Source organism: Lepidochelys kempii, chromosome 6 (genome assembly GCF_965140285.1).
Source record: "Lepidochelys kempii isolate rLepKem1 chromosome 6, rLepKem1.hap1, whole genome shotgun sequence".
In the NCBI taxonomy this organism is placed as follows: Eukaryota; Metazoa; Chordata; order Testudines; family Cheloniidae; genus Lepidochelys; species Lepidochelys kempii.
The window spans coordinates 63,306,406-63,333,424 of NC_136385.1; the positions used below are offsets into that span (position 1 = coordinate 63,306,406).

At 45.2% G+C, this 27,019-nt stretch overlaps 1 protein-coding gene across 20 annotated transcripts in view; it reads left to right on the forward strand.

Annotated features, from left to right (window-relative positions):
- Window positions 1–27,019, forward strand: part of GPHN (gephyrin) — a 590,148-nt gene that overhangs the window by 81,145 nt on the left and 481,984 nt on the right. The window contains exon 2 of one of the 20 annotated variants that reach the window (XM_073348369.2): window positions 10,852–10,921. The exons of the other annotated variants lie outside the window; for them this stretch is intronic. The gene's annotated coding sequence lies outside the window, so the exon portion shown is untranslated. The remainder of the gene's footprint in view (window positions 1–10,851; window positions 10,922–27,019) is intronic. 20 annotated transcript variants of the gene reach the window in all.

Here is a 27,019-nt window from a genome sequence, read left to right on the forward strand (position 1 = left end):
AAAACTTAATAAATTAATGGAACAGAATTTATGAAGGGGGAAGAACTCTGCATTTCAGGTACACGTACACCAACCATAACTTTCACAGGTCAGCGTATATGGAGCTGTGATTGTCCTTAATGTCCCACTGAGTGGAGTGGTAAGGGTATTGATGCCACGTGGAATGTGTGTGTTTTGGGGGAGGGGCTGAATAGGAGGTCCTGATATTGAGTTCTCTGTGGGATTGAGAGGGAGGCGAGCATGGAACTGTTAAACTTGCAGGTCTGCTAGAGTCTGCAGCATCTCAGTTTGCTGTCTGAGAGGCGCAAACGTCTCCTGCTGCACATCCCTCTCCTTTTCCTGCACCCTGAGACCCAATCCTGCTGCCTGGGGTCTGTCAGCCCCAGGCGGAGCTCAAGGCTGTACAGTACATGTAATTGGGACCCAGGGACTCGGGTTCATTATAGCCAAAGGTTTGTAATAGTAAAGGGTGTTATAGAAAGGGTGTACTAAATTTTGAAAATACTACGCATACCAGGAGAGTCCCCTCCCGAACGCCAAAAAAGGAAGAAGTTAGCTGTCCAAGGTATCGATTTTGGCTTTGGAAATTCTGACCATGACACCTACATTATTGTGTTCCACTTTCTCCACTGCATGAAATTAGCAGAGTATGTTAGTTGTGATAGGATGCTCCAAGAAGTCCTTTCTATTAGAAAAAAATAGTTTGGTTCATTTTAATGCAAGGCATTTCCAATTTATTAAGAAAAATATTCCAGCATAGTCTTGAAAGTTGCTGTTCTAAGCATTGTTCTAAGTATTATCAACTGCTTCTGTGCTAGAATTGTGGTATGTGACTGGGTGCTAAAATGTTCTAACAAGTTTAGAAAGGGAAAAAATGCTAATGATTAATCTCTATGAAACAAATCACTGAGGACAATTAGTGGAATCTGAATTCATACCTGCTATTTTGCTGAACTTCTAGATTTTCAGACCTTGTGATTTGGAGTTCCTGTGATGTTAACAAAATCTCTATAGCGTCAGTATTTTTTGCATTGTAGTTGGTATCTGTCATACAGTGTCTAGCTTTACTTTACAATTAATTAAATAATTTAAAGTCCTTTATACCACAGTAATCAGTTTAAAAGAAGAAACGCTTCAGTTTAAAGGTGTTTGATAAATAATTACTGTAAACTGTCAGGTGTCTGAATTGTTTCCTGATCTAGAGGCGTAAGGAGCAAAACCTAAAAGTAGGGATAGCAGTGAAGTGTGGGTTTTTGAATATGCTTGAATATACCTGGAATGCTTGCGCTGATAAAGGCTTATTGGAAACCAAATATAATTTAATTTAATTTCAGTGTTGTTTATATCCGTGTTAAATGAAGCTTGCCCCTTCACAACAAAATAATATTCTGTGTCTGAACCTCCTGTGGTATAACAGACAGGAAATCCACACTGATTCTTAAGGAATGTGGAGGAAAGGGAAGAACTTGGGGGAGAAGGGCACAAGGAGGAAGGTGAAGGGCAGGAGAAAATGTGAGGGACGTGAGACTGAGGGGAAAGAGAGGGTAAATATTAGCATGCAGATGGAATACTGAAGACTGAGAACGCATGGAGGGAGAATGTGACTGGGGCAGAACACTGGATTTGATGGCAAAGACAGAAGCATGGGGGATCAGGAGAGAACAGGATTCTCATAGGTTAGCAGAAGGGAGAGGGATAGAAAGATTGTTTCCCTACCTCAGGGCTCAGGAAAGAAGTACCTTTCCAAGCAGCCAGGGGAGAATTTCATGTTTTTGGTAGTGTATATAAAATTGAACTTTTAACTGGAAATGTTCAAACAAAAATCAGGATTATTTTTTCAGGTTGGTTTAGTTCCTGAATGTCCCATCAAGGAGCCTAAATAGGTCGGGTGGGGGGAATGGAAGGGGATTGTTGTTGTTCTGAGTTTTTTTACATGAGAAATCAATGTTCCTCAGGCTGGGCCTCATACTAAACGTGCCCAAATCCACGCTGGTCCCTACACAGAGAATAGAGTTCATAAGGGCTCTCTTGGACTCTGTGCAAGCCATGGCATCCCTGCCCTAGCCATGCTTCCAAGCCTTCAGGGCCATTATTGAGAACCTTCGCCAGTTCCCCACAACGATGTCCAGAAACTGTATGAAGCTGCTGGGGCATATACATGGTCCAGCATGCCAGACTACGTCTCAGACTCCTCCAGGCGTGGTTAGCTCAACTGTACAGACCCAGCCGAGACCCACTGGACAGGATAGTTACTCTTCCTCCTCCCATTCTCGAGTCTCTACATTGGTGGCTATGGCTGCAAGTGGTCTGTGCGAGAGTTCCCTTTGCCAAACCGCATCCTACCATGTCGCTGGTCATGGACACCTCAGCGCTGGGGTGGGGAGCGCATATAGGCGGTATCAGAATTCAAGGCCTATGGTTGCAGGCAGAACTATCGCTGCACATCAACGTGTGGGAGTTGACGACGGTCCGTCTGGCATGCCAAACGTTCCAGAACCACCTTGGAGGCAGATGTGTGTCAGTGCTCACAGACAACACCATGGTGATGTTTTATATAAACAAACAGGGTGGTGCTCGCTCCTCTCCCCTGTGCCACGAAGCCCTAGAGCTCTGGGAATTTTGCATTGCCAACTCGATACACATACAAGCGTCGTACCTCCCAGGGGTGCAGAACAAGCTCGCAGACTGACTCAGCCACTCTTTCCTCAGTCACAAATGGTCCCTCAGGCTGGACATAGCCCTTTCAGTTTTCCAGAAGTGGGGCTTTCCCCACATAGACTTGTTCGTGACATGGAGCAACAGGAAGTGCCAGCGGTTCTGCTCCTTTCTGAACCACAGCCTGGGCTCCATCGTGCCCGCTTTTCACCTCATGTGGATGAGTCACATGCTCTATGCATTCCCATCCTTCCCTCTCATGCACAGAGTTCTCCTCGGTGTCCCCCAGGACAGGGCTTCGTTGATCTTCATAGTGCTGGCGTGGCCCTGCCAGCACAGTTCACCATGCTGTTAAGCCTATCGGTCAACAGACCAGTAACCGTTCCCTTTATGCCCGGACCTCATCACTCCGGACCACGGCAAGCTCCCGCACCCCAACGCGGAGTCCCTCCACCTCATGGTGTGGAAACTCCTTGGTTGAGCTCGTTGGAGCGCCAGTGTTCAGACTCAGTGAGAGAAGTTCTCCTGGGAAGTAGGAAACCTTCCACCCAAGCCACATATCTGGTAAAGTGGAAGCAGTTTTCTATTTGGTCCTTGCAGAAGGTCCCACCGCAGCAAGCTCCAGTTCCCCTAGTTTTGGACTACTTACTGGACCTGAAGCAACAAGGGCTGTCAATATCATCTGTAAAAGTGCCCCTGGCCGCCATCTCTGCCTTTCACTCAGGCAGCAAGTAGATCAGTCTTTGGAAATCCCATGGTGGGCCGATTCCTCAAGGGCTTAGACAGGCTTTACCCTCATGTGCGGCAGCCCGTTCCTTAGTGGTACCTCAGCCTGGTCTTGTCCAGGCTCATGGGCCCTCAATTTGAGCCCATAGCCATCTGCCGTCTCTCCTATCTCTTTTGGAAGGTTGCCTTTCTGGTGGCTATAACATTGGCCGGAATGGTCTCTGAGCTCAAAGTGCTTACCTCCGAGACCCCCAAACTGTCTTTTACAAAGACAAGGTTCAGCTGTGTCCTCACCCTGCATTTCTGCCCAAGGTGGTCTCCTAGTTTCATGTGAATCAGGACATATTTTTACTGTTCTTTTTCCCTAAGCCTGATGCCACTGGAAGAGAGCAGAAGCTCCATTCCCTTGATGTCAGGTGTGCTCTAGTCTTCTACATTGAATGCAAAAAGCCATTTTGTAAGTCACTACAGCTCTTTATTGCAATCGCCAAAAGGATGAGAGGGCTTCCCATCTCATCCCAGCGCATTTCATCGTGGATCACGTCCTGCATTAGAAAGTGCTACGACCTGGCCAAAATTCCACCCCCGCCATTGAGTGCGCACTCCACAAGAGCTCAGGGTTCGTCCGCAGCTTTCCTTGCGCACGTCCCTGTTCAAGACATATGCAAGATGGCAATGTGGTCTTCCATCCATGCCTTCACGTCACACTACGCCATCACCCAACAAGCGAGAGATGACGCAGCATTCGGCAGGGCAGTCCTACAATCATCAACCAGGTGAACTCCGACCCCTCCTCCAGAGAAACTGCTTGGGAGTCACCTATTGGAATGGACATGAGTAAGCACTCGAAGAAGAAAAAATGGTTATCTACCTCTCATAACTGTTCTTCAAGATTTGTTGCTCATGTCCATTCCAAATCCCACCCATCTCCACTCCGTTGGAGTCTTCTGGCAAGAAGGAACTGAGCAGGGGGTGGGTCGGCAGTGTTCTATATACACCGCCATGATGATGCCACTCCAGGGGGCTCCATGGCCGACCCGACATGTACTGCTATGGGAAAAATCCTTCCAACGATCATGCATGTGGCATGCGCAAACACCTATTGGAATGGACATGAGCAACACATCTCGAAGAACACCAGAGGTACGAGAGGTAGGTTACCATTTTTTCAGTTTGGATGAGTCCATAAGACTCTGCTATGAGGGATTCTCTAAACTTAATCCTATTTTTAAAAGGGCTTGAATGAGGTTTCCTCTGGATCTGATAGGTTTCCGGCTTTCTTACAGTACTTTCACTTTTTTCTTTATCCTTTTAGGATGGGTACCTGATTTGGACCCAGATAAAGCAACTATGACTGAAGCTATCAGATCACATCTGCTCTTAATCATTGGTTGAGAAATACAAACATTTTTTTATTTTGAAAACACAGTGTGTGTGTGGGTAGGGGTATGTAAACGTATAATTTTTAAGGCAGATTATATGTCATACTTTCTTGGTTTGTCATGGACTCAGCAATGATTGTGACTTTTTTTTTTTTTAAAGTCACAGCTCCTTAGTAATCTTGGCTTTGGGTTTGTTCAACAAATGATTGATAAAATGTACCTTTAGTTTCAGATGAGGTGTTTTTTTTTTCTGTAATTAGTCATTTCTAACACAAATGCTTCTTAGGTCTTGTCATCTAGTTTTCTGATGATGGCTATACAGTATTTCTCCGTTTGGCTGCATTCGCAATTCTTGTTGCTAACAGTGAAAGTGTTAGTACTGATCTTTTTCTGTAGCAGTACACCCACTTGTTTGTCAGTGGTCTTCAACACCATTCTTTTACATTGCTATGTTGCAACAAATACTATAAGGTGATGGGATAGGCTATGTCACTAGTGTGTCCACTTGGAGTAAGGAGGAATAACACTGGAGGAATTCAGACTAGTGGATCCCAGATCTCACCTTTCCCTAAATGTTTCCAACAGCTTGGAAGATGAGCTTCATCTGACAGGCTGAAGGTAGTGGTTAACTGCTCTGCCATTTGCTGAGGGAAGCAAGCAATTGGGGAGGTAAAATACTACACTGGACTGGGTGCGCGCACACACACACACACACATTTTCTCAAACTAGGTCTTTCACTGTGGATGAAAATATCTATGTATTAGAACTATGAACAATTAAATTTGTTTGCCCACACACACTCAGAATCCAGGATTCTTAGACTGCTACAGCACTGGAAATCACCATCATCTCCTAGGATAGAATACTGGCACAGTGAATAAAGTGACATGGCAGTTCTTAAGAGTAGCAGAGTAGAATGGAAAAACTCCACAGATTTGCCATTTAATCTTTCTGCTTTTAGGGCTAGATACTTATAGAATGATTGTATGGGAAGTTCTATTAATAGATTTGGTGAAACAGTGCTGACAACTGTTGCTAGATTGATGTCATTGTTGTATGACGACCATTTGATTGCGTGGTATTTCATCCGACTAGAATGATGTCCAAATGTGTTCTTTCCCTAATTTCCTACCACTTTTTTGCTGTACTCTTTGCTGTTTTTTCCTGAAATTTCTTATAACCTAAAGCCCTGAACAGATGTGAAATATTATCTTAGACATGATTAATATGGCTTTATAGTAGATATGTAGTTTTTCTTATCTGATTGCAATTGTATGTCTTCCCCCTCTTACTTACAGAGGAAAACATTTAATCAAAAAAGGTCAATACTCGGAAATGATTTGAAAATCCAATTTATTTAGCATTCCTAATATTTAGTAGCAAGTAATTCTCACACTCCTAAACTCAGGTAGAAAAGTGACTCTGAAGTTGCTCTCTTAAGAGGCAACAGTAATCTTCATCTTCTCCCCTTAATTACACTTGAGGTTGCACAGGTCTTATTAGGGCATCATTTGAAGACAATGGGATTGGTCTGATGCCTCTGCAGTTGGTTCGTACTTAACAATTTTAAGGATGATTCACATGCTGGAAAAGAATCCTGTTCACTCTCCTAAAACTGTATTGATATTTTGCAGGGCTGACTGTGGAAAAATATTACTGTTAGCTAAGACTTTCAAAGGAGCCTGAGGAAGTTAGGAATCCAGCTCCCAAAGAATTTCAGAGTTGGGGTCCTAACTTTCTTAGGCTCCTTTGAAAATTCCATACCTTGTTATGAAAGTAAATAGTCCATAAATACACACTGAGCAGATTTGCTGAGTGAGAAGGTGCTATTTTTACAGTAATTTTTCAGAGTAAATCTTCTCTTTAAGGACATTCTCTCAAATACATAGTATTTAATTTCCTCTGAGTTGCAACCCTCTTCGCCCTTTTAAAAATCTGCAAAGTGGCTGTTTAGATATCTTAATGACATACATTTTTAAAAAGATAAAAGTTGAGGCTGTCACGACATTTTCTTTTTTTCCAGTTAACAACCACTGTAGAACACAAATGAATCCTAATTGTGGAAGCATTTACCTATATCACAGAGATTTCTAAGTTTTATGATATGCTTTGTACTGCAGATAATAATGGTGTTGGTTACAGATCACTGTGGTCTGCTAGCAGGTTGGCGTTATTCTGAAATATTTCATAATTGACCCAAGAAACTGATATTTAAAGGCAACCTAAGACCACCTGCATGCATGCAATATGTAATTTTTTCTTACGCTAGTGTGCACACCTTTATTTTGTTATATTTGAACTTCTTGAACCACTTGACTTTTGGAAAACTATTCTTTGTAAATGTCTATTCATCTTGCAAGGTCTTTTCTTAAAATATGAAATATTTCTAAAGCAGCTTGAACAAACTTGACAGGACATTAATATTAAACTTCAAATAACAAACACTGGTTTTTAAAAAACATAAATGGTAGTTTGATAAATTGTATGAAATGTATTGTTTCCACTTGTATAATTTCCTTACGCTTATTTGAGACAGAACTATACACTTTTTAAAATTAGATTTCAAGATCAAGTTGGGGACCTTATCTGCCTTGTGGTTTTACTTTAACACAATAGTGCCCAGACCATGATGGGGCCTCTTGATGTTAATGTAATATAAATAATAACTACAGTTGTTAACATTCTGAGCAGTAAAAATAATATTTGCCTCTAAGTTGCTTGCAAGCAAGTCTTTAAACCACAATTTGAGGACTTCAGTAGCTCAGACATAGGTTAGAGGTTTGTTACAGGAGTGGGTGGGTGAGATTCTGTGGCCTGCGTTGTGCAGGAGGTCAGACTAGATGATCATAATGGTCCCTTCTGACCTTAAAGTCTATGATTCTATGTAAGCAAACTGGCATTATTTTCAGAAAACACCAGGCACCATTTTCAACTGTCTGCCGTAAACAGTAGAAAGACTTTTTTCTAAATATGTCAAGTTGCTCTTCTGCACTTTATGAACTACTGTCATTTCCTCCACCATGCCCTGCCTAGAAGATAGACGTTTAAAAAGAAGAAATTCTAAGGTCAATTAAGTATTAGAGAGGGCCAGCCAGGGCTTTGTGAATGTTGTAAGAGGAAAGACTGATGGTGCTTATAGATCTGAAATTTGGCAGCCTGTAATAAAGTTCCATTTCAATAAATGAGACTATAGAGCAGGGAGGATTGGAAATGTCTCTGGTTTTCCCACACTTTTTCTTTTCTTCCCTTCCTCTATTTTCCATCTTTTGATCTCCAGTTCTGTTCACTTATACTGATGGATCCCAGCAGCTTTTTATATATATAATTTATGCAGCAATTTATGTTGTAAAGGAGAGAATACTCTATGCATATAAATATACATTTTTAATATTGTACTTCAAAGTTTTGTAGAGCAAGTACAAGACTGTCTATTATCCACTGCAGTAGCAGCGGACAGGGTTAAATCCTGGCCTCATTCAAGTCAATGGAAATTTTACCATTGATTTGAAAGGGGCCAAGATTTCACACAGGGTCTTTAATACCATTTCTCTGATTGAGCTGACTAGAAGGTTGCACACTTCATTGCTTCTGAGGCATCAGTTTTGAGGAAAGAGGCTTCTAGTATAAGGCACTCATTTCTCTCATTCTGGGAGTGGCAGTTTTCTGTCACCTGATCCTGTGCTCTCTCCACTCCACTTCTTACTGGGGGCTCTCTAACTTATGATTTGCATTCATGACTTACTCTACTTGGTGGATTCCTAGCACTTGTGTTTAACAGCCGTGGAGCAAGTTTCTGTTATCAAAATTTGCTTGTCTCATTGCTATGGGAAAGTACTGCTTGTGTGCTGTTCTTAGGAAATGGTATGTAGTATATGTGGTCATATATTGCAGAGGTTGGTTCTTTCAGCCTCTCTGGAATGCCATAGTTTACCACTTAACGACTCCAGCATTTTTCTCCATCAACTAGCCATGGATGAAAGAACCTGAATCCTAAGGGTAAGGTCAGAGGAGAATCTTTGGAAAAATCAGTGGTTAAGGTTGTCTTCATCAGGAGTTAAAGGGAATGTAACACCTTGATTTACAATAAGGCAGTGCCTACACTATTCTACTTGTTCTCCTAAGGCATATAAGGGTATGTCTACAATACAAAGTGAGACAAAAAAGTTCGTTAGGGGCTGGTAGAATAGAGGACAGTTTGGGGAGAATCTTGACTTTAACTAGGCAGTCAACATAATTCTAGGTCAGACTAGTCCAAAATGGAGCTTCTCGTAGGAGGCAGATTACAGAGTACTACAAGAAAATTGATTTGTAACATGATGGACAGACGGGTGTTGTGCCTGCGATGCCAAAGCTACATGACAGTATTGTTTCAAGTAGTCTTGGCTCTGAGATGCAAGTGTGTAGCAATCCCAATTTCAGACAATATCTCACCCTCACTTCCTCTTCCCCTGAACAATAAAAAAACACAAAATGAAATCAGAAAGCCCATGAAAACAGTTATACCTTACTCAGATCGGCGTTCACACAGCAGATAGGGTTTTATACTCCGTCTTTTCCTTGATTCCCAGGTGCTCAAAGGAAGACAGCTGAACTAGATCCTGAACATAGTCATGCGGGTGCTGTGGGAGGGCAGCCCAGCTGCTTGGGGGTGGGGGTGGGCAGGCAGAAGCATGCAGCCTGGGACCCCTGCTGGTGTTGGGGGGGGCGGCAGGATCCCTACCTGGCTCCTCGCCTCCCCACCCCATCAGCAGCAGAGTTTCGATGTGGGAAGAGGGAGGGGGTTGGGGCATGGGATGGGGTGAAGCAGGCTTTGGGCGGCACTTACCTGGGTGGTTCTCCAGAAGCAGCAACATCCCCCTCGCTCAGCTGCTAGGCGGAGGCGTAGCCAGGCAGCTTTGTGCACTGCCTCCGCCCAGCTCCCATTGGCTGCAGTTCACTTGGGTATGTGAAGGTATCTCAGAACAGCTTCACTAGTCAGTCCTCCACCATGCTGTAGGATGCAAATATATGAGCTTAATTTGAGCTTTAAAGCATTAATTTAAGCATCCCCTTGAATAGTTGGATGGGTGTACTTTTTATCGCTGATAGTCTTCATAGTTGCAATTGCTTTTGCACAAAAAATTGTAGAACTTGGAAGAGTGCCTGTTGTGGAAAGTAAAATACTGTGGAACAAGGATTTAGTAGTATTAAGAACAAACTCTGCATCTGTTTTCCAAAGTGTGAACTCCATGTTCCTATAGTCATGGCACATAGTGTTGCCTACTGTGTGTCTTTATCCAAAGCACCCATCAGAAAAACAGTGGCATACTTTGATGTGAGAAGCTTCCTCAAGATTTTCATGGACCAGACTATAGCTTTCAGATGTTCCCTCTCTTTTATCCATGTTCTACCACCTGGCAGCTAAGGACAAGAAAGTCTCAAAGGTGTTAATTTACAGAAGGATAAAGAGAAGCATTTGAGAGACATACTTTACTCCTTTTTTGTGGTGTAGGTCTCTCTCCCTAAAAGTCATGAAGTTTACATGGACAGAAGGGAGCTAATATCTTTCATATGAAGAAATATACAAGCAATAAGGTGGTCACTTGTCAGTCCATTCACCAAATTGTACTAGTTATGTAATTCCACCTCCAGCAGAAGATCCTAGATACAGTGGCTTGTTAATGATTAGCCAGAGGGGTACTCTTTTATGAATATGTAGTAATATCTGTTGAATCTTTCTTCATTGCTTCACACTACTGCTTAAATCCTGCTGTTAAAGAACTGTGTGCTTTCCTGCACAAGAGAAAAATAACATATTTTAGCTTACCTGAAAATTTCCTTTCTTCCAATGGGAAAGTCCACAGATTCAGCCCCACCATGGACAAGTCTTGAGATTTCTTTTTGTGGGGGCCCTGGTCTTCTGGCAAAGAGGAGTAGACGTTCTTCAGTAAATTAGGTTGACAGGACTAAGCTGATTATAGAGTACAACTTGTTAAATCAGCTAGTTACCTGAGAACAGCTATGGAAGTTATTTTGAATTGCCAGTCTTCAGAGGTCAGATGAATCCCTTCCTAACAGCTATTGACAAATCTGGTTCTGTTTCCTTAGCAGGACACAGACTGAAATCCCACAGTTAAAGATTTGTAGACCTTCGTGCCACAAGAAAGAACGTTTTCAGGTAAACACAGATGCATTTTCCTATTCTCCTTCCCCCACAACCAAACAGTCAAATCTATCAATTTGGTCACTCATTTTTACTCCCTACCTCTTTGCGGGATTATTCTGTTTCTGCTGCAGCCACCCTTGTTGCTCGTCTTTCTGTAGATTGGCCCTCTAAGTCTCCATGTTCTTTCATCTCTACTGCAGAAAGTTCAGCAGTTCCAGATGTTTTGCTCTCTCCCCTTCTAAACAAGTTAGTGGTGGATGGTCTGCTCTGCTTCCTGTGGCCTATTTCCCTCACATTTAAAAGATTCATGTGTTAAGTGAGGACAGAAACAACACTGGATGTGAGGTCCACTGGAGTTGGGAGTGGTGGGTTAGGACATTTGCTGGTATGGGAGAGCAGAGGTTGAGTTGCCCGCCTAGTGCCAGAGTCCTAAGGCAGGTGTTCAAAATCCAATACTGTCTTGGGCATGCTGTAACTTTTGGCAGCTAAATCTATTGTGCTTTATTCTGATTGGCTTTTTTTTCGTGTGCTACCATTCTCTACAGACATTGGTTATTATAGCATAATATTCAAAATTAACTAGAAAAGGGTTTGTTTGTTTATCCTAAGGGTGATATAACTGGAGGTTTGTAATGCTTGATGCTGAAGCCTCACTAACATAGACAAAGCCTTAATTACGGCTAGTAAATTAGTCTTCACAACCTGCATCTGTTCCAGGCATGTGACAAATTTGCTAACGGAACTGCTGTTGGAAATCATACAACAGGAACATGAACAGATGTTCAGTGGATGTTGGTGTATAGCAGACTGCTATATTCAAGCATATCTGGCAGCACTTTTATATTTTATGTACATCATTTTCTGGGTGAATGAGTTGTATTTTAACAATAACCTCTGCTTGCTGTATCCCAAAATATGTAAAAAGAAGAGGCTAGAATAGTGTTCAGAGGCTAAAAGTGTGACCTAGAAGTAACAGTGCAAAGCCCTTGCAATACTTGCAGATTTTCTTTAGAACAAACTGTTTCCTACTATGAAGTTTGATAGAGAATTGACAGCACCTCCTCAGTCTGTTCTTAAAAACGTCCAATGATGGGGATTCCATAACCTCCCATGGAAGCCTGTTCCATATCTTAACTTCGCTTATAGTTAAAAATATTTTCCTAATATCTAATCTAAATATCCCTTACTGCAGATGAAATCTATTTACTTCTTGTCCTTCCTTCAGTGGACATTTGTTCAATTCAGTGATCAACTGTTCTCCATTGTTTTTATAATAGACCTAATAATTTGAAGATTATCAGGTCTCCCCTCCCCCCGTCATCTTTTCTCAAGACTAAACATGCCCAGTTTTTTTAACCTTTCCTCATAGGTCAGGTTCTTCTTTGAGTGATGGTCCTCTAGTATTCCACTGAGGGTTATATGCATGTGCCATGTGTCCAGAGCCAGAGATTTTGCACCCTTGCTCTACCTCATGGTTTTGTCCGAAGTGATAAATTGCGGGGTGAACCAACAGTACCCTCAGTTCCTTCTCACCTCCATATGGTGTGAGTCGGAGCCTCTGCTGTTTTGATCGGGGGAATCTACCTTATGTCTTGTGATGTACTTTCTAAAATACAGAAAAAAAGACTTATATTCTTGTAAATAGTATTTTTGTTATTTTTTGTTGTGTTTTTAGTGTTAGTAGTAGTTTTTAGGCTTTTAAGGACTTCGGGATGCCATTTTGCCAGTCTCCCACTTCCCTCCTGAATTCCACACCTGAATATTAGATTATGCTGAAAAAGCAAGATCTGCGCTTCCTGCCCTTGCTTGTTCTTGGTTAGCGATGAGCACCAACACCTCCTTTACTGTTTGGGGGAAGCCCACATTGCATCCAGGTGTAGTATCTGCCTCTCCTTCCCAAGCCAAACCCAGGAAGGCTGGTCTCTCTGCCTCAAGAAGCACCTCATGAAGGTTGCCAGGAGGCCACAGTCAGATCCAGGCTGGGGAATCCTCCCCTTTACATTTACCTGAGTAATCAAGGAGCATACCTCCCACTGCGGAGCTCCAGTCCAGTTCTGCTGGTACCAGTGCTATGGACATTGTGCCAGGGTCTTGTCATGAAGCAAGGAAGCATGCAGTAAGTCTTCCTCCAGACCCGAGAAGGATACTGCTTCATCCATAGTTCCAGCCACAGAGAAGCAGTGCATTCCAAGGCGCTCAAGTTCGATAAGAAGCCGCACAGACCGTCTGATCCATCGGTTCCATCCACCGAGCCGTGTACTCCTTCCAGGTTGGCACCACCAAATTCAAGGGAACCTTCGGTTCTGAGGCAGTCCTACGTTCTAGCTCCAGTTCCAACTGCGGAGTACGAATTATTGACACTGGGGAGACTCGAGTCATCCCCTGAGCCAAAGGTGAGGTCTCTGTTTCTTCAAGTGCCATCACCTCTTAGGGGGGTACGTTCTCCTACCTTAGATTTGCCTCCTTCAGTTCATGTTCCCACCTGTTCCCCTCTGGCTCCTATCCTAGAATCAGAGAATACTAGGGTTGGAAGGGACCTCAGGAGGTCATCCAGTCCAATCCCCAACTAAATCATCCCAGCCAGGGCTTTGTTAAGCCTGACCTTAAAAATATCTAAGGAAGGAGATTCCACCATCTCCCTAGGTAACGCATTCCAGTGTTTCACCACCCCCCTAGTGAAAAAGTTTTTCCTACTATCCAACCTAAACCTCCCCCACTGCAACTTGAGACCATTACTCCTCGTTCTGTCATCAGCTACCACTGAGAACAGTCTAGATCCATCCTCTTTTGAACCTTTCCTCTTTCAGGTAGTTGAAAGCAGCTATCAAATCTCCCCTCATTCTTCTCTTCTGCAGACTATAAAGAATCCCAGTTCCCTCAGCCTCTCCTCATAAGTCATGTGTTCCAGTCCCCTAATCATTTTTGTTGCTCTCCGCTGGACGCTTTCCAGTTTTTCCACATCGTTCTTACAGTGTGGGGCCCAAAACTGGACACAGTACTCCAGATGAGACCTCACCAATGTCGAATAGAGGGGAACAATCACTTCCCTTGATCTGCTGGCAGTGCCCCTACCTATACATCCCAAAATGCCATTGGCTTTCTTGGCAACAAGGGCACACTGTTGACTCATATCCAGCTTCTCATCCACTGTAACCCCTAGGTCCTTTTCTGCAGAACTGCTGCCGAGCCATTCGGTCCCTAGTCTGTAGCGGTGCATGGGATTCTTCCGTCCTAAGTGCAGGACTCTGCACTTATCCTTGTTGAACCTCATCAGATTTCTTTTGGCCCAATCCTCTAATTTGTCTAGTTCCCTCTGTATCCTATCCCTACCCTCCAGCGTATCTACCTCTCTTCCCAGTTTAGTGTCATCTGCAAACTTGCTGAGGGTGCAATCCACACCATCCTCCAGATCATTTATGAAGATATTGAACAAAACTGGCCCGAGGGCCAACCCTTGGGACACTCCACTTGACACCGGCTGCCAACTAGACATGGAGCCATTGATTACTACCCACTGAGCCCGACAATCTAACCAACTTTCTATCCACCTTATAGTCCATTCATCCAGCCCATACTTCTTTAACTTGCTGGCAAGTTCCTGGGGTTCTGCCAGTTGCAATGGCACCGCCATTCAAACTGGACTCTGATTTTTTGGCATTGGAGGACTCGGATGGCGCATAGAGTTCGCTCCTTCTGTATGATATGACTACTCTAAGGTTTTGCCGACTCAGTGGCAGTACCCTCCCTTTCCCCAGCAACGGAGCCATGGTACCACACTCCTTAGGGCCCTCCACAGCAACCGCTGGATCTGCCTGGTTGACTGTACTCGGGGTTGTGGCCGCAGTATCTGCCTTCATAACCTTCTGGCTCCCCTTGAGGAGTCCCCGATCTCACCTCTTCGACTGTCATCAAGTAGGCATTCTGAACCAGTGTTGGAGAGGACTTCACTTAGTCCAACTCTGATGGTACTGCTGTAACTCGAGCAGTTCTCTTTGTTGCCTACAGATCGCAGTGTCTTTGACTCTCTCCTTGCCCCCGGATGACTACCATCAGGTCCAGGGACTGTTATGTAGGGTGGCTGATGCCCTCCACATTCCTCTGGGGGAAGTCCAGGACAAACAGCACCAGCTGCTTGATACCTTACACACCTCAGTACCGGCCGGAGTCACTCTATCAATCAGCAATGCCATTCTTCAATTGGCCCGGACTGTCTTGCACACTCCAGCCACTTGCACACCCCACGCCTAAGGGGGCGGAGAAGAGATACTGTGTACTTGCAAAGGGGTCTGAGTTTCTGTTGTCTCACCCCCCTCCACCCAATTCTCTCGTCATACAGGCAATGACAGAGCAGGCCCGACAACAGCACTCATTCTCCACCCTGACAGACAAAGAGGGCAAGCAACTGGCTCTTCTGGGTCGCAAGATATTCTCTTCCAGCCTCCAATTTTGCATCTCCAATTACTTGGCTCTATTTGCTAAATACGACTTCTTTACCTATGGCAAGTTGGTGAACTTGGCAGACAAACTTCCCAGAAGGATCAAGCCTGCTTCCAGGCTATGCTACAGGAGGTGAAATTAGTTGCGAGGACAACGCTCTAGGCCACAGTGGATGTGGCACACTTCTTCGCACACAATGGCTATGGGGATCATCTTGTGGAGGGAGTTATGGTTGCATTCGTCAGGTTTTCCAAGGGAAGTTCAGAATACCATAGAGAATGTCTCTTTCAATGAATTTTATTTCTTCAATTAGAAGACTGATGATTCCTTCCACCCCCTCAAAGAGCCACTCTGCAGTCACTGGGTATTTACACATCAGCACTCAAGTGAAAGTTTTAACTGCTCACTACTGGCACAATATTTTAGAGTTCCCCAATTCTTCCATCAGTGGTCCTATGATCCTCCTTGCAAGTTGCAGAAGACCCAACAACCCCGCTCTCTGGGTTCATTGTCACAAAGTTCAGCATCTCATACTCAGTCTTTGCAGAAGGGATATTTCTGAGTGCACCTAGAGAGCTGCCATCCATCCTGGATCATGCTGTACACCCAACATCTTTGAGGGTATCTAGCACGCTTTTTACCAGCTTAGAGTTTGATAACAATGGAGAAATGGGTCCTGGATGTCATTTGACATGGCTATATGATTGAGTTCATGACGTTACTTCATCCATGTTCTCTGGAAGCAGAGGACAGTTCCAGATCCAGAAGAGCTGATTTTCCAGAGGATTTCTAGTCCTCCTGTTCTGGCCAGGACTTGCCTTTCTGTTCTTGGCCACATGATGGCTTGCACCTACATTACTGCCTTTTCTTATCTCTGCTTTCGCTGCTGTGACTCCAGGGGACCTATTCTTCCACATGTCGCACCGTGGACTTTCTACTTAGAATCATAGAATATCAGGGTTCGAAGGGACCTCAACAGGTCATCTAGTCCAACCCCCTGCTCAAAGCAGGACCAATCCCCAATTTTTGCCCTGATCCCTAAATGGCCCCCTCAAGGCTTGAACTCTCAACCCTGGGTTTAGCAGGTCAATGCTCAAACCACTGAGCTATCCCTCCCCCCCTTAATGGTTCCCCACAAGGTTCTTTCCTCCCTCCAGTGGTGGGTGGACCCAGGTCAGGTCTGCACCGGGATACCATTCCTTCTATCCTTTCCAAGCATAATGGTCATCACAGACTCATTGCTTGTAGGATGGGGCACCCACATGGACAAGCACATGACTTAAGGGACTTGGACCGGTTGGGAATCCCGGATGCCCATCAACAACTTGGAACTTCGGGTGGTGCAGAGAGTATGTCACGCATTTTTCCCATCCCTTCAGTCCTGACATGGTCTCATAATGTCACCACTGTTTACTACATCCCCAAATAAAGGTGCATGAGGTCCCTTGCACTTTGTGTGGAGACAGTTCATCTTTGGGATTGGTGCATTGCCCACAAGATCCTGTTGTTGGCAGCATACCTTCCTGGCCCTCAGACTGTAATTTCAGACTCTCTCAGTAGGAAATTCATGACTGACCACAAATCAGAGCTCCATGACACTGTGTTCGCCAACATTTTCAAACACTGGGGGACTCCAGCCAGGGACCTCTTCTCCTCCCATGCCCACAGCAAATGCATCCAGTACCGCTTTGGGAAGAAGGGAGGCTCGGCGCCCTTTCCCAACTTGAACCCCTAGTCATCCGCTGGTCAAACCAGATCAATTACACCTTTCCTCCCTACTGTTCCTGCTGCATGTCCTATTGAAGATCAGATAGGAGAGAGCAATGGTCATTCTGATCACCCCATTCTAGTCTTGCCAGTTCCAGTTTTCCCTTCTTCTCTGCATGTCAGCATGTCCTCTGCTTCCACTGCCAGCTTTTTCGGAACTCCTTACACAACATAGTGGCAGGATCCGGCATTCTGATCCACAGACTCTTCACCTCAGAGTTTGGTTTTTGGATGAGAATGTTTGTGAGTGGGACTGTTCGTGAGCAGTACAAGACACTGTCTCGAGTAGCAGAAAAGAGACCACAAGGTGGTCCTATAGAGCCAAGTGGAAGTATTTCACTACATGGGCCCAAAAGAGGGGTCTTGCCCTTGAAGATGTGGACATCCCTCCTCTTTTGGACTATCTCCTCTCCTCTTTACTCATCCCTTGACTATCAGGTTTTGGAAGGGCAGGTCTCCTATGGACTTACCCTCCCATTCAATCCCCAAGGGGACCTCAACCTTGGCCTCATGGCGTTGATGACCTCGCCCTTTGAACCTCTGGCCTCCTGCTCCATGTCTCTCCTCTCCATGAAGATTGCCTTCTGGATAGCTATTACTTCTGCAAGAAGGTTTGGCGAACTGGGAGCCATGATGGCAGATGCCCCCCACTTTACCCCATTCCATAAAGACAAATTTTCCATGTGCTTGCACTCCAAGTTTCTGCCAACGGTTGTATCCCGATTTCATCTCAAACAATCCATACACTTACCTGATTTCTTTCCAAAGGAATGGCACCTTCATCCCCTTGACATCTGCTCAGCCCTGGCTTTTTACTTGCCGAGGATGAAATCATTTAGAAAGTCTCTGAGACTTTTTATTGTTATAGTGGAAAGTATTAAAGGGCAAGCGACCTCCACTCAGAGCATTTCTAAGTGGGTTTTGGGGTGCGTTACACTGTGTTATCTCTTATCTCCACCCATTGGTGTATGAGCCCACTCCACAAGAGTGCAAGCATTGACTATGGCTGTGCTTCATGACATACCACTTAGGGACATATGTTGGGTGGTCAGGTCGAGTTCGGTATGTACCTTCTCTTCCCATTACTCCTTGGTGCGAGACTCTGCAATGGATGCCTCGTTCAGTGTGGCTGTTCTTCATTCCACAGTTCCATCATCTTCCTCTCACCCTCCTCCTAGCTAGGTACTGCTTGTTAATCACCTTCAGTGGAATACAATGGGGACCATCACTTGAAGAAGAGACAGATAAATAATCTCCTTAACTGGGGGTTCTTTGAGATGTGTGGTCCATATCCATATTCTAATCCCTCCCTCCTTTTCCTCTGCTGTGGAGTTTTTGGTTTGCGTTGGCAAGAAACTGAGGCCATGGTCAGTTTGCCCTGCTTTTTATCGCCTTGGACGAAACCATGAGGCAGAGCAAGGATGCATGTGCAGACCAACGAACACTTTTACTTTCAAAATCTCTGGCTCCGAACCATGGTGAATGCATATAACCCTGTATGTAATACAGATACGGACCACACATCTCAAAGAACCTCCATTTACAGGGTAAGAAACCTCCTATTTTCTGAAGCTTTCATAATTTTTGTAGCTCTCCTGGGCTGTCTAGAAATGATGTGGGCAAATTGGATAATACGGTGCCCAAACTGGACACAGTTGGAAGTAGGTAAGTAATTATTTTGGCACCAGCCTATATAATAATATAGTATGTGTTTATGTATGATATACATTGTTTTGAACTTCTGAAGGTTATGAAAATAACTAAAAGAACAGTCTTGACAGTCTTTCTGTCAGACATGAAATGCTGTAATTGGACACTGAAGCATTTATCTATAATCATTCTGTATGAAAATTAGAAGAAGGAATAAAGGGAAGTAGTTTTTTGCTCCAGATAAAACCTTTACACCACATCACACTATCTTGTAGTCTTCCCCTCTCTCTTTACTGAAGATGTGGGGCCAGATCCTGGCCAAGCCGCACTTGATGTAGGTTTGGGATAGGGTGAGGAACCTAAACCTCGTCAAAACTCAGAATCAACTTGGAGCAACCTAAGCTTGCTCTAATTTATGCCAGACGCTCAAGACCCAGAGACTGTTCCAGTATCTAGGGACAGCATAAAGTCTTGACTACTCCAGTAGTCTTGACTGCTATTCTTTACTTTTCCAGCCAAGCGTCCTGTGCTGGTCAGAAGGAGTAATGGTGGTGTAGGAGCCATTATGGCAGCTCTGTCTCCCAGGATAGTGAGAGAATCCTCACCAGCATTGCACTCGTTGATTGGCTCAAAGCTCCCCAAAGGTAGGGCAGGAGCTGGGCTGTAGAATTTATGATCAGGAGATAGAGGTGACCTTGCAAGTCACATGAATTCACTGTTAACTTTTCACTGAGAATGGTATGAAAATGAAAAACTGGTATTTTACTTCGTTGTTCTGAACTATGCTGTTCCCTCCATGTAATGTATTTGTATTAAGTGCCAATGATAAAGAATTCACACAGAAGTTAAATTTAATTAGAATTGTATAATTCTTAACATTTATGTCATGCTTTATAACTTCAAAATGCTGTACAAATATTCAGATTCTGAAAATAGAGAAGTATTAATTATGTAGCCACAGACACTGAATTGTAATGTCTGGGTTCTTTCTCAGACCCTAATATGTAATATGCAGCTACTGGCTTGATGATTTGGATGCCTTTTGCCCTAGCTCTACCCATGTTATATAGCAATAGAAGCTTCTTTGCCTTAGCTGTTTTTAAAAAAACAACACATCAGCACACCGCTCTTCTTCACCCAAAAATAAATGGGGGGAAAAAAAACAAGGTGGGGAAGAGGGGGCAAGGAATTTGTGTCTAGTTTTGCTCTACACCATTACTTGGACAATTTGCCCATGCTTTCAAGTGCTGAGAAGGAGAGTCATCAGACTTGCTACCTGCAGGTTGCAGTTCACCTTCATGCAACAGAACTCAACCCTCAGTTACTCCAAGATTCAAGTACTGCCAGCCAAAGCCATAGATCCCCTTCTCTCCTGCCACCCCAGAAGCCAGGACATGGGAGTTAGGAATCCTAACAGCTTCCCCTTGTGTGGAGGAGGCATAGAGGGGACTCCAGTGACTCCCTTTCCTCCAGTATGGAATCTGGAATGTCTATGAAACGACTGTTCCATGTGTCTTTATCCAGAACCACACCTGGTAGTCAGTGTGGGGTAGGGTGGGAGAGATCTACCTACTAAAGAGCCTAGCAGGATTTTTTTTGGGGGGGGGAGGAGGGTTTCCTGCCTCCTTAGGGGCAGGCATTTCTTTTTCAGACCTCCCTTTTGCAGAACAGAAATTGAAAACAAGAGTGGTGAGGAATGTTTAATTCAATCAGTTGTGTCTTTTTAGAGCTGTGTGGCCAGGTTTCTCTGAGGGTACTTGAATCCTATTTTTTTTGTTTTCTTTCACTGAACACTGGTAGCAGCTATTTCCCTTGAAGAACCTCTGGAAGTGCAAACTTAGCAGACAAACAAAAAGAAAGGAGAAAGGAAAGGTCTGTATCTCCTGTTTTTCCCACCCCCTATTGTGGAATTCAGGAATAGAGCTCTTGTTCTCTGGGCATCTAGACCCATCCTCTGAAGCTCCACCAGCCAACTATTTCTGAAGACACCTCAGGCCAGGCAGGAGCAGAGCCAAATAAGCAGTTGCTTTAAACGGCATCCAGAGGATACTCATACCCTTCTTCCTCACATGGTAAGCCACCTAAAGCACAGCACAGCTAGTCCAGCTGGAGTGGGCATGAAGTTCCTTGGGCTTCCATCGTTACTGCTGCTGCTGACTGTGATGCCCCATCTGGTTGTACCTTTGACAGCAACTCAGACCCTGTGTAGCACTGGATGCTGGTAAGGGATTTCTGGGTTTAGGTGTTCATTCATTTAGTATCTCTCTGACTCCTGTCCTCCAGGTGATATGCCAGCCCTCATTTCCAGTTGGCCCTTCTTAGGTGGGTTTCATCATTCAGATTCTACGTGTAGGGATGTCTCAGCACCTCCTGAGTTGGAGGGTAGTGCACCATACTAACTGCATGACCAACCCTGTTTAATAAAGGTCCACTGACTGATGTGGGTATCTTCATGGCTCCTAACTTGCTGATTCATTTGGAACTACTCAGTAGGCAAAGAGAACGTGGGGAGAACCTTGCTTGTCACAGGGGATGTAGGAATGCCAATAGCAATTAGTTGATTGTTCAGCAAGCAACAGCACAGTAATGAGTGGGCACTATGTGGTCAGGCAAGTACCAATACAACCTGCTGCCATGGCTGTACTGGCCCTATTGGGGCTCAGCCTCTCACAGGTCACAAAGCAGGGAACCTTCGCATTTCTCAGCAAAGAAGCAGCAGTTTCAGTCACCATCAGCATTGATTCTGTGTGTTGGAGTTTGATCTTTTTCTTGTGGCATTTGAAGCTATCTTAAAAGCATCTTTATGTGTGTGTGTGGGGGGAGAATATGCAAAACCCATAATGGGGCAGTAGTCAGCCAATTTCTAGATATAATGGATTGCAAAATATCATACATTAAATCTTCATCAGATGCATAAAGTGAAAAGTACAGTGAGGAGATTTTGTATACACACAGACCATAAAAAAATATACATTGTAAGGAGAGTGATCACTTGAGATGAGCTATTACCAGCAGGAGAGTGGGGTGGGGGGAGAGAAAACCTTTTTAAGTGTTAATGAAGGTGGGCCATTTCCAGCACATTTCCAGGAGTTAACAAGAACATCTGAGGAACAGTGGGGGTGGAGGGAGAAAAAAACAAGGGGAAATAGTTTCACTTAGTATAATGTCTTAACCACTCCCAGTCTCTGTTCAAGCCTAAGTTAATTTTATCCAATTTGCAAATTAATTCCAATTCAGCAGTCTCTCGTTGGCGTCTGTTTTCGAAGTTTTTTTTGTTGAAGAATTGTCACTTTGAGATCAGAAATCGAGTGACCAGAGAGATTGAAGTGTTCTCCGACTGGTTTATGAATGTTATAATTCTTGACATCTGATTTGTGTCCATCTTTATTCTTTTACGTAGAGACTGTCCAGTTTGCCCAATGTACATGGCAGAGGGGCATTGCTGGCACATGATGGCATATATCACATTGGTGGATGTGCAGGTGAATGAGCCTCTGATAGTGTGGCTGATGTGATTAGGCCCTATAATGGTGTCCCCTGAATAGATATGTGGGCACAGTTGGCAACGGGCTTTGTTGCAAGGATAGGTTCCTGGGTTAGTGTTTTTGTTGTGTGGTGTGCGGTTGCTGGTGAGTATTTGCTTCAGGTTGGGGGGCTGGCCTGTCTCCCAAGATCTGTGAGAGTGATGGGTCGTCCTTCAGGATAGGTTGTAGATCCTTGATGATGTGTTGGAGAGGTTTTAGTTGGGGGCTGAAGGTGGTGGCGAGTGGCATCCTGTTATTTTCTTTATTGGGCCTGTCCTGTAGTAACAGTTAACTTAGGCTTGAATAGAGACTGGGAGTGGATGGGTCATTACACAAAGTAAAACTATTTCCCCATGTTTATTCCCCCCCGCCCCCCACTGTTCCGCAGACGTTCTTGTCAACTGCTGGAAATGGCCCACCTTAATTATCACTACAAAAGGCCCCACCCTCCCCCCCCCCGGTCCACTCTCCTGCTGGTATTAGCTCATCTTAAATGATCACTCTCCTTACAGTGTGTATGATAACACCTATTGTTTCATGTTCTCTGTGTATATAAATCTCCCCACTGTGTTTTCCACTGAATGCATCCAATGAAGTGAGCTGTAGCTCATGAAAGCTTATGCTCAAATAAATTTGTTAGTCTCTAAGCCCTGGTCTACACTAGGACGTTAGGTCGAATTTAGCAGCGTTAAATCAATGTAAACCTGCACCTGTCCACACAATGAAGCCCTTTATTTCGACTTAAAGGGCTCTTAAAATCGATTTCCTTACTCCACCCCTGACAAGTGGATTAGCGCTTAAATCGATGTTGCTGGCTCGAATTTGGGGTACTGTGGACACAATTCGATGGTATTGGCCACCGGGAGCTATCCCAGAGTGCTCCATTATGACCGCTCTGGACAGCACTCTCAACTCAGATGCACTGGCCAGGTAGACAGGAAAAGAACCGCGAATTTTTTAATCTCATTTCCTGTTTGGCCAGTGTGGCAAGCTGCAGGTGACCATGCAGAGCTCATCAGCACAGGTGACCATGATGGAGTCCCAGAATCGCAAAAGAGCTCCAGCATGGACCGAACGGGAGGTACGGGATCTGATCGCTGTTTGGGGAGAGGAATCCGTGCTATCAGAACTCCGTTCCAGTTTTCGAAATGCCAAAACCTTTGTGAAAATCTCCCAGGGCATGAAGGACAGTGGCCATAACAGGGACCCGAAGCAGTGCCGGGTGAAACTGAAGGAGCTGAGGCAAGCCTACCAGAAAACCAGAGAGGCGAACAGCCGCTCTGGGTCAGAGCCCCAAACATGCCGCTTCTATGATGAGCTGCATGCCATTTTAGGGGGTTCAGCCACCACTACCCCAGCCGTGTTGTTTGACTCCTTCAATGGAGATGGAGGCAATACGGAAGCAGGTTTTGGGGACGAAGAAGATGAGGAGGAGGAGGAGGTTGTAGATAGCTCACAGCAAGCAAGCGGAGAAACCGGTTTTCCCGACAGCCAGGAACTGTTTCTCACCCTAGACCTGGAGCCAGTACCCCCCGAACTCACCCAAGGCTGCCTCCTGGACCCAGCAGGCGGAGAAGGGACCTCTGGTGAGTGTACCTTTTGAAATACTATACATGGTTTAAAAGCAAGCATGTGAAAGGATTACTTTGCCCTGGCATTTGCGGTTCTCCTAGATGTAGTCCTAAAGCCTTTGCAAAAGGTTTCTGGGGAGGGCAGCCTTATTGCTTCCTTCATGGTAGGACACTTTACCACTCCAGGCCAGTAACACGTACTCGGGAATCATTGTAGAACAAAGCATTGCAGTGTATGTTTGCTGGCATTCAAACAACATCCGTTCTTTATCTCTCTGTGTTATCCTCAGGAGAGTGAGATATAATTCATGGTCACCTGGTTGAAATAGAGTGCTTTTCTTCAGGGGACACTCAGAGGAGCCCATTCCTGCTGGGCTGTTTGCCTGTGGCTAAACAGAAATGTTCCCCGCTGTTAGCCACAGGGAGGGGGGAAGGTTGAGGGGGTAGTCACGCGGTGGGAGGAGGCAAAATGCGACCTTGTGACGAAAGCACATGTGCTATGTATGTAATGTTAACAGCAAGGTTTACCCTGAAAGAGTGTAGCCACTGTTTTATAAAATGTGTCTTTTTAAATACCGCTGTCCCTTTTTTTTTCTCCACCAGCTGCATGTGTTTCAATGATCACAGGATCTTCTCCTTCCCAGAGGCTAGTGAAGCTTAGAAAGAAAAAAAAACGCACTCGCGATGAAATGTTTTCCGAGCTCATGCTGTCCTCCCACACTGACAGAGCACAGACGAATGCGTGGAGGCAAATAATGTCAGAGTGCAGGAAAGCACAAAATGACCGGGAGGAGAGGTGGCGGGCTGAAGAGAGTAAGTGGCGGGCTGAAGACAGGGCTGAAGCTCAAATGTGGCGGCAGCGTGATGAGAGGAGGCAGGATTCAATGCTGAGGCTGCTGCAGGACCAAACCAGTATGCTCCAGTGTATGGTTGAGCTGCAGCAAAGGCAGCTGGAGCACAGACTGCCACTGCAGCCCCTCTGTAACCAACCGCCCTCCTCCCCAAATTCCATAGCCTCCACACCCAGACGCCCAAGAACGCGGTGGGGGGGCCTCCGGCCAACCAGCCACTCCACCACAGAGGATTGCCCAAAAAAAAAGAAGGCTGTCATTCAATAAATTTTAAAGTTGTAAACTTTGAAAGTGCTGTGCTTAAAGTGCTGTGTGGCATTTTCCTTCCCTCCTCCACCATCCCTCCTGGGCTACCTTGGTAGTCATCCCCCTATTTGTGTGATGAATGAATAAAGAATGCATGAATGTGAAGCAACAATGACTTTATTGCCTCTGCAAGCGGTGATTGAAGGGAGGAGAGGCGGGTGGTTAGCTTACAGGGAAGTAGAGTGAACCAAGGGGCGGGGGGTTTCATCAAGGAGAAACAAACAGAACTTTCACACCGTAGCCTGGCCAGTCATGAAACTGGTTTTCAAAGCTTCTCTGATGCGTACCGCGCCCTCCTGTGCTCTTCTAACCGCTCTGGTGTCTGGCTGCGCGTAACCAGCAGCCAGGCGATTTGCCTCAACCTCCCACCCCGCCATAAACGTCTCCCCCTTACTCTCACAGATATTGTGGAGCACACAGCAAGCAGTAATAACAGTGGGAATATTGGTTTCGCTGAGGTCTAAGCGAGTCAGTAAACTGCGCCAGCGCACCTTTAAATGTCCAAATGCACATTCTACCACCATTCTGCACTTGCTCAGCCTGTAGTTGAACAGCTCCTGACTACTGTCCAGGCTGCCTGTGTACGGCTTCATGAGCCATGGCATTAAGGGGTAGGCTGGGTCCCCAAGGATACATATAGGCATTTCAACATCCCCAAGAGTTATTTTCTGGTCTGGGAATAAAGTCCCTTCCTGCAGCTTTTGAAACAGACCAGAGTTCCTGAAGATGCGAGCGTCATGCACCTTTCCCGGCCATTCCACGTTGATGTTGGTGAAATGTCCCTTGTGATCCACCAGAGCTTGCAGCACTATCGAAAAGTACCCCTTGCGGTTTATGTACTCGGCGGCTTGGTGCTCCGGTGCCAAGATAGGGATATGGGTTCCGTCTATGGCCCCACCACAGTTAGGGAATCCCATTGCAGCAAAGCCATCCACTATGACCTGCACATTTCCCAAGGTCACTACCCTTGATATCAGCAGATCTTTGATTGCGTGGGCTACTTGCATCACAGCAGCCCCCACAGTAGATTTGCCCACTCCAAATTGATTCTCAACTGACTGGTAGCTGTCTGGCGTTGCAAGCTTCCACAGGGCTATCGCCACTCGCTTCTCAACTGTGAGGGCTGCTCTCATCTTGGTATTCATGCGCCTCAGGGCAGGGGAAAGCAAGTCACAAAGTTCCATGAAAGTGCCCTTACGCATGCGAAAGTTTCGCAGCCACTGGGAATCGTCCCAGACCTGCAACACTATGCGGTCCCACCAGTCTGTGCTTGTTTCCTGAGCCCAGAATCGGCGTTCCACAGCATGAACCTGCCCCATTAGCACCATGATGCATGCATTGGCAGGGCCCATGCTTTCAGAGAAATCTGTGTCCATGTCCTGATCACTCACGTGACTGCGCTGACGTCGCCTCCTCGCCCGGTATCGCTTTGCCAGGTTCTGGTGCTGCATATACTGCTGGATAATGCGTGTGGTGTTTAATGTGCTCCTAATTGCCAAAGTGAGCTGAGCGGCCTCCATGCTTGCCTTGGTATGGCGTCCGCACAGAAAAAAGGCGCGGAACGATTGTCTGCCGTTGCTCTGACAGAGGGAGGGGCGACTGACGACACGGCTTTCAGGGTTGGCTTCAGGGAGCTAAAATCAAGAAAGTGGGTGTCTTTACATCAAGGAGTATTTCAGGCAGGACTTCACGGAGGGTTCCAATAAGAAATGGTGCACCTAAGTTATCGTTCTTATTGGAACAAGGAGGTTAGCCTGGCCTCTGATTGATACATGGCTAGATTTACCTCGCAGCACCTTCTCTGTGAGTGACTGCAGTGTGACCTAGAGGAATGAGTCCCCTAGACAGGAGAGGAGGCAAATGAGTACAAAACAAATCTGGTCTATTTCTTGTTTTGACCCACTCCATCTATCTTTTACATCTTTGGCTGACAGCAGACGGTGCAGAAGGACTGCATGCCATCCACATCTCATGGCTGCTCGGCAGAAGATGGTACAATAGGAC